General features: G+C 40.1%; 1 long non-coding RNA gene across 2 annotated transcripts; it reads right to left on the bottom strand.

Moving 5' to 3' along the window:
* Positions 1-5,097: 5,097 nt before the first annotated feature.
* Positions 5,098-8,116, bottom strand: LOC128805188 (uncharacterized). Of its 2 annotated transcripts, none has more exons than XR_008436319.1 (3): positions 8,022-8,116; positions 7,780-7,871; positions 5,098-5,241 (listed from the first exon to the last, which is right to left on the bottom strand). It is a non-coding gene; the product is annotated as an uncharacterized LOC128805188 (long non-coding RNA). The 2 variants fall into 2 exon arrangements; XR_008436318.1 differs by having other exon boundaries at positions 5,098-5,261.
* Between the last annotated feature and the right edge of the window lie 655 nt (positions 8,117-8,771).

The following is an 8,771-nucleotide window of genomic DNA, read 5'->3' on the forward strand; positions in this document are numbered from 1 at the left end:
ACTTTTTTAAAGGAAATAGCACAAGACATTTCAGAAATATATAACCTTTCCTAGCTGCTTCACAGAGAAAATTATTCCTAAGCATCCCTTATCTTAAAATTAAATAGGTGGCGATGGGAGAGAAACAGAACAGCTGTTTAGAAGCTGTACTGAAAGAAAGCAGAAGGGATTGTGTTCTTCTGTGCTGTCCTGCTGCTTTAAAAAAACTTTTATAGGCAATTAAAAAGTGAAGTAGTGATAATAGTCTGACAAAATTCTTCCTTATCTTTGCTCCTTGACTTTACCTATCACTGCAGGAAGACCAGTTCACAGCTTGACCCTATCTTAGGTTGCAGCATATGAATCACTATTCTCCAAAGAGGTATTATTTACTTAAGAGTGATTAACAGGGATAAGAAGGGTCAGGGTGTTCCACTTCATGCTGTTAGATGGACTAACTTGATGATAGGCATAATGCAATGGGTCTGGGAGAGCTGTGCTATGTGCCAAAATGATCCCATGCATTATCAGATCTTACCTACCCTTGTTTAAACTAAACATATTTGGCAGCTACTCAGTTACATTTTCCATATGGTGCAGTATCTTCTGAGCAGCAACTTGAATCAGCCTTTTTGAAGTTATATTTTGAGTTCTTTTCCTGCAATCCATATTTCTCTCAACAGTGAATGTTGAGTGCAATAATAAAAAAACCTAAGGAAACTATGTGCTTTAATTAGTCTGTTCTTGTAGCTATTGTTATTATTAATGGAAGACCCATGTGATACCCAGTGGGAAAAAAACCAAACAAACAAGCCTTTGAAAGGCCATTTCATTTTAAGAAGGCAAACAAATTACATCATTTGACTTAAACAGAAGAAAATTGATTGATCTGATTCTCCACTCACCCATGTCATTTTTCTACCAGAGTAACATAGCTGATGTAAGTAGAACTTTCCAGGATGAAGAACAGAACAGGGGAACAGACACAGGGTGTGTATTTATGCAAGTCTTTCAACATCAGTTCTGGGATGGGAGAGTGATCAGAGTTTGGAAGCCAACTCTGGAAGCTTTTCTGAGGACACTCAGTGTGAGTGCATTTGCTCAGCCCATGTAGGGTGGCTATTTTCTGGAAGAAAGACAGGGTAGAAAGAAATAGAAGAAGGGTGAAAAATAGTTTAGATCTGGAAAGGCTGGGATGTGAAACACATGTCACAGGATGACACAGTGGGATGACAGACTGGATGAATAGTGAAGGAAGGAACATAGGAAATAATGAGTTGGGGGCCCATGTTTTTGGTTGGCGTGAGCTTACACTTTATTCTCTTCCTTCCAGCCTCCTTCCCAAACTCTGCAGGACAATATCCTGATTTCAGTACAACTCCTCAAAAACCTGGAAGCATGACTGGAAAACCAGATCATTTTATCCACTCACATGGGAACTGGCTGAAATAAAATGTACAGCAAGCCATTCTCCAATGACTTGTGATGTGAGAACAGGGAGTATGGGGAATGGGCAATAGTGATGGATTCATTCCTTGGCAGATCTTCTTGGCCATTTCCTTCCACACTCTACAACCCTGGGGAATTTAACAGCTCAGCTACTCCAAGCCTCTGGAAGTTTTGTTGGAGCAGGAAAAGTTACGCCAATTTCTGTTCTTTGCTACACCAACCAATGCTTTCATCTAGAGCACATTTTGATCCAGAGACTGTTTTTTAAAATTATCTCCTCAAAATGCTTTGATTTTTCTCAGGGATTTGAAAGATGTTGCATACTGACCCCATGATGACTTCCATTCATGAACTTTTAATATATTTTTCCTGTCTATCCATATTTTAATCTCAAAACTCATGCAGCACTTCTGCAGGTTCCTTCCAATCTCTGCCAGGTCACTGAGGAAATCCTGCTCATTAGATTTGGTCACCCATAGTGTGAAAACTTCACCTCAGAATAATCTCTACAGCACATTTCCCTGTTCCTGCAAGGGACAGGGACTTCATTTCCTGACCACACTCAGTTAATCATTTTATCAATTTGGCCAGAAATGTTAATGCTCTTTGAATAGATCATTTCCTTTAGCTGGCAAGAATTTCTCTGGTTTAATTAGCAGTACAGGAAGCAGTTTTGTATAGATATGATTATTTATTATTTCCTATTAGTGAGCAGCATATCCTGTGATAACTTTCCTAATTAATGGATCAAGTGTAAATTTCATCAGAATGAATGTCAAAGCCCTCACTTTTGGCTTAAAATATTAAATAAAAAAATAGTTTGAAGTCAGTCAGAAGTCCTTCCTCCAAAGTACCTTTGGCATTGTGTTCTTATGTGACTTAGAAATCTTCATAAAGTATAAAAAATAGCAAAAATGCATTTATCTTGTGTTTCTGTTAGAGTTCTAAACTGGAATATACAGTATTGAAAATATCCCTGTGCCACTATTCTTTACCAAAGGGATAGCCAGGAAAGAGGCCAGGACATAGAAGGCATCCCTCCAACACAACACTAATTTCCACTCTCTTATGCTAATACTGGAATATACCTAATTATCTGCACCAATCTGACCTTTAGGTCAGGTGAGGACAGGATTCATGACAAAGAAGAATTGGAAATTTTGAACCCTCTGCAGTGGATCACTTTGTGGGCCCATTTCACTGGCTACAAAAGGAACAGGAAAAAAGTGCAGGGGGGACATGATACTGTGGTAGGGACAAACAGAAAGAAACTGAGGTATGGTTATGTTTAAAAGTGATAAAAGAGAAAAGAACAGGGTATTTTACTCGAATTTTCAGGCACTCCTTTGTATTTTGGAAAGCTGTAATTAAAGTTGCACTCATTAGATGTTTGTGGTCAATGAATTCAGCATTCTATCTTCAGAGAAAATCTCTGGATTCCTCTTCTTTACAAGGAGACCAGAACACTGTTTCTTGGAAATACTCTTAGAGAAAAGCTCTGTTTTCTCAATATTTCCTGCTGAAAAATCATCATTTTTCACCTAGGTCTGCTCCTCCTCAGCTTTGCGGAGGGAGACTTCCCACTTTGGGATTCATTTCACTTTGGAACTGGAGATGCATCTGTTCTGGTGGGCCTGGTTCATGCAATCCAAAAGCAGCCTGGGTTAAGTTGGACACTCAGGGATGTGCTCTGGGGCTGATGTGTGGATTGACTGTGTCCTTCTCTGACACACATGCAGAGTCAGTAACAGTAATTTTATAGACTAATTCTTCCAGCCCTTCTGCATTTCTGTTAATTTTCTCTGAAGTCTTTGAAGCCAACAGTGTCAAGCGCTGTCTGAAGCATTCTAGGTATTATACCATTGTTGGTACTTTGCCATTTAAAGTAAGAAAGTTTCCTTTTTTTTGGCTAGTGACATGAATTGTCTGTAAATGCATCCCATACTTGCATGAGGCTTTTTGCCATTTTACCAGATGGAAATTTCATATCTAATTTAATGTCCATTAGGTCTTTTTCAGTGCCACTGCTTTCCAAGTATCTCCCTCCTATGAAGTTCATGTTAACTGCCTGCCTGACCTCCCCTCCCACTATACAATTATCCACCCCTTCCTCTGCCTGAAGACCTTAAAACAAAACCTGGAATTAAATATACGCCCATTTAGTACTGTGCACTCCTGATGCTTGTGTTGGATCCACTGACACCTGGTGAGAGCAGGCTGTGCTGGGATCAACAATGGATAAACAAGAGGCCTGCTGCAATCAGTGTTTCCCTACTGGCAAAAAGAGGAGGAAGGATCATGCCAGGAGTGAGAAGCAGCGGGGTCACAATTCTGTTTCCCTCAGGAGCTGACAGCGGTGAAAAAACGTGTATGGCTGCTGCAGGCGTTACTGCTTTGGCCAAGGTGGAAGCAGATTTTTTCCACTTCCTTGCACAGCACAACCACTCCATTAAATTAATAATCCAACCCTCAATGCCGCAGATGACAGAGGAGGCCTTTGAAACCTGACTGAACAAATGCTTCCAGCACGCAGTGAACTCTCGGCACACACGGACTCCTCTCTCCATCAGGGAAATCATTCATTAGCCTGGGCTTGGATATCCTGCTGATCCGGGGGCCGGTGTGCAGCCTGTCAGCAGGAGCTTGCTGGGGACTGGTTTGTTTTGTGCCCATGCATTTTTAATTCCCTTCTGCCTGCCCCTTCATTAAACTGTTGTTTCTTGAAGAGGGGTTCAGACCTTCCCAGGAGTGCAAGGGCCAACTTATCTCACAGCAGGAGGTGGGAAACATGCTCACTGCCGGCTCGGGTTCTAAACACAGAGTAGGAAAGAAAGTTTATCTTCTACAAATTATAGTGAACAAGGAAGGGGATGAAATTCATATAAGTCAGGCACAGGGGAGGTGAGCAATCCTGTTGAATAATCATTTACATAAGCACCACTTAAACAAGACAGATATTTACAGTGGTAGAAGGATGGCATGGGGGTTGAAGCAAAAAAAGAGTATTTATTTTTGCACATTTAGAAATACAGGTAGGACCATAATAAGTACTGTGAGATTGTTGAAATTACCACTTACCAAGAAAATCATATGTTCTGATATCAGGTATTACTAAAACATGTCTTTACTTTAGAATCCAATCCTGAAAGATCTGAACCAGCAACACAAGCTAGCATCCCACCTTAGAGGAGCCTAATCATAAACCCAGCTGAAGGATCCTACAGGCTTCAGAGGGTCTGTTTCTGGGGAAAGAGCCACAGCACAGGTACTGCATATGAGGCTGTGAGCCTGCACACTGAAAACCCCAGGACATGATTCTGCTGCTGTGAGCCTGCACACTGAAAACCCCAGGACATGATTCTGCTGCAGGAGCTCTGCAACTGGCACAGAGCTGGAATAGCTAGGAATAGCTAGGTAACTTCAGGGGCTCTCGCCAATCTGGCTTTCACAGTGTGGATGAGAACCAGGATTCCTCTAAAGATGCCCCAATGCATTGCTGGGTTCAATCTGTGCAGGACAGAACTTCAGCCTTGTTGTTTAAATATTAACTGTTGTATTAAACAATTGTCATTGAACTTACACCCCTAATTTATTATTGGGGAAGGTCTTGCTTTGCCATTACTAGGGAATACATGCTGCAAGAACTCAGTTTGACAGAAGAACAGGGAATCTGATGAATGATGAGGTTTACTTGCACATTTTTAATCCAGCCTGGATGTAAATTTCTTCAGCATCCAGGGACTGTTTGGATCCAGTTTTTCTCCAGGCCCATCTCTTCTTTTTTCAGATGACTGTTATTTTTGAAACATAACACTGTGCAAATAAAAGTGAAGCTGTACTTGATTGTCAAGAAATGTATGGAGAACATCAGTAGTGTAGGGAATATATGCTCAGGGAATAAGCCTTCAGCAGGAATGCTAATTTAGTTATAGGTTTTTAAAGCTGACTGCAAACAGCTGGGTAGCATTAACTGTATTAGGAAAACAAGAAAGGTGGAGCAAAATCTAGGGGACTAAGGTATGGCAGTGCCAAATATATGGAAAAGATTTGGGATATGTGAAACGTACTGCTGCTGGACCCACACTGTAATGAGGGTGATATGGTGTGAAGCTATCTCTGTGATTTCCTAGCACACTAAAAGACTTGTGGAGCAATGTCTGTGGCTTGTGACAGGCCACTCTCTTAATAACATGGAAGGGACACAGAAACACTGTTAAAATTATCATGTGCTGTGTTCTTCTGTAGAGTATTCAGTCCCGCTAGAAAGGAGATCCTGACAGTCCTTTATTCTCGTTTCACACACATGTTGCAGCTACTTAAAAAGTCTGCAGATTCAAAGCTGGGAGATTAGGTTTAAGCTACATGTGTTCCAGCTGCATAGCACTTTGCACTTTACATTTTCCAAGAGCTGTACAAATGTTTATTAATTAGACTGAATCCCAGCAACACCAGTCTCACAGTGGTAAGAGCTTTTCTCTGTTTTTTATGGATAGATGGAGGCAAAAAAAACCCCTCAGGAGCAGACTGCAATACTTAGCCTCATGTAAGTAGATCCATGTTCATGCTGTTTCCATAGCTCAAGTGCAAGTCTCGTGGACTGTGATGTTAAGCAAAAATGCTTTGTAAGGAGCTGGTTACTAGTGTGAGTAAGATGTTCAAAGTATGGCCCTTTTGTGGCTTGCCCAAGACCACACAGTGAGTTAGGAGCAGAGCTGGGATTTTGCTTCCTTTAACTGATTTTCTCACAATTGTGGTTTCATTGCAAACTTCTTGGGTTACTTTCATATTTTTTATATTGCTCAATGTCTCTATACCTTATTTTAGATTGTTTTTTAGGCTTATTAGAGATGGGCTTGAGGTGGGACAGCAGATGTCTTGTTTCTTGATTCTCTGGGGACACTAAGGTATGTGTACATTCCACCAATTGCCCATTTATCTACTTGTGGAAACAGAGAACAGTTGATGTAACAACCTATGAGAGATGATGGAAGCAACCTTTCTTTAGAGCTAGACACCTAATCAGAAGCAATTTGCCCACTGGCATTCATATTTTTATGCTCACATATTTACTCATATTATCATGTTCTTCATGTGTTTCTTTGCAAGATGACTATTTAAAATGCATTTGAAAAACCCATTAAGGAAAAACTCTTTTTAGCACAGATTTGCACAGAATTTTTTTTTAGATGGTTTTAGCTCTCCTCCCCAAAGAAATGGCTTATAAAACTCACTAAGAAGTTCATGTTTCAAAGCATGAAAACAAAGTGTCACCAAGGAAGTACTGCTGACCTGTGCTATGTATTACCACTTTCAGGCCATTTCTGACTGCTTGTCCCTTCACCTTTGCCAGAAGTTACCCTTCTGTCAGATCTTCTAGGTTAAATAATTAATTAGGAGTTTCTTTGAAAATAATTAAATAGAAGTTTCTTTAGTCTCTGGCTTCCTCATTTGCACTGCAGTTAAAAAAAATTTAAAAGCCAAACTGTAATAAGTTTCATGTTATTCTTAACACCCTAACCATATCATAGAGCTGAGCTAGGAAGCAAAGGGAGACAGAGCTGCACTGGCAGGACTTGGAGCTGAGGAGTTTCCTTTAGCAGACACAGAGACAGGCAGCAGGGATGGGGAGGAGACGGAGGAAGGCACTTGCTGTAGCTAGGTCAATAGTAGCAGATTTAGGTGGGCCAAGTGTGCCCAAATTGTATCACTAAGTGTAAAATTTGTATTAAAGTTTGGTTTGGAATTTGCTTTTGGAGAGCAGTTGAAAACCCATTCTCTTAAATTAGCTTTTAGCAAGTATTCCTGTTTATAAAGTTCATTCACTAGCATGTTTATGGAAAGTGAGCCCAGAAGGGAAGGAATGCAGTAAAAGTACATTCATTTGAAAATTCAAATAAAAATATTTGCTTTGAATCAGAGGCTTTTTTCAATCCTCTGTGCTCTTTGTCCAGTTTCTTAGTAATTTTGTTGTCCAGCAAAAGGGTCACTGTCCAGAACTATTCTCATTACTACACAGTACATGAGTACATGGGAGAGAAGACTCCTGCCTGTTGTGTTGGTTTTGTTTGTGAGAATGGGAAATTATTATTTAAAAAAAAAACACCAATAAAAACAAAACCAAAAGAAACAACATCTCCCAGCCCCAAGCTTCCCATTTTGGGAAGCTGAGTGTCAGCAACAGCTGGGAGCTGTTACTGTTCCACAGACAGTATTGATAACACTAAATCAAAAAAATTTAATCAAACCTTCACCAGACTGACTTAAAATAATGAGGTTCCTAAACTGACACTTTTAATTTGTCTTCTGGATTCTGAGAAGGCTCACTAAGTAGTAATCAGTGAATAGGATTACCTTTTAATTTTCCTTTTAAAGTTTATGTCCTCCACTGCTGGCGGCTTGCTCCATCCTGCCCCTCAGGCATTGTTCAGCCATGTTGCCATTCCCTATTTGGTCAAGGAAGGAGGGAGAAAAAAAAAAAAAACATGAAAAGAAAAGGAAGGAAACTACTGGAAAGAATAAGAAAGTGGCCCAGGAGGCAGATCAGCAGAGTAATGGAAGTGAAAATTGATGTTGTTACTTCCTCAGTTCCTTACACATCTGGTAATGCTAATCAGATATCAAATCCTCTGAGCAGTCACTTCAGATGTTTATACACATGGGGTTGATGATAATGCACTTGGATAACTGGGAGAGTTGAGTCACAACATCACTGTTGTGTGGGATCATCTCCTTGTGACCTTGTAACCAGTGCCAGGTTAGGCAGTGGGTCACAGTGGGATAAAGGAACCCCAAACTACCTGTAGGTCACCATCCTCAGGGAAAACACAACTCTGCTGCCCTAATAGTCACTTTTTTGGATTGAAAAGCACTTTGATCACATCATATGTTAAGAGCTGCATAGCTGCAAATGCAAAGTCATTCCTCTGATTTTATTGTATCTGCTCAGCATGGAGCCAGATTCCATGCAGTAAGAATTAACCTTGTTATCTCTATTAATTACTTCTATTTAGTTACTTATATTTAAACACACAAAGTCTATCTAACTTCTTATCTCTATTAGTTATGAAGGGAGACTAATGAAATCCCTTCACAAATTATATTAGAAACAAATGTTTTCCACCAGCTTTGATCATTTTTTATTGGCGAGCTCTTTGTTTTCATCCTTTTAAGCAAGAAAGACACTGTGTAAGGAGGTGGACCAGAGCTGCTGATCTGAACACACTGATTTTTTTGAGAACTTTGGATACAGAAACTGATATCTAAGAAAAAAATAAATACACTGGGAGGCAAGGACACCCTTTTATCTGAGCCCGTTTCAAGCTCTGCAGAGACTGAAATGTGAA

Source organism: Vidua macroura, chromosome 3 (genome assembly GCF_024509145.1).
Source record: "Vidua macroura isolate BioBank_ID:100142 chromosome 3, ASM2450914v1, whole genome shotgun sequence".
NCBI classification, from domain to species: domain Eukaryota; kingdom Metazoa; phylum Chordata; class Aves; order Passeriformes; family Viduidae; genus Vidua; species Vidua macroura.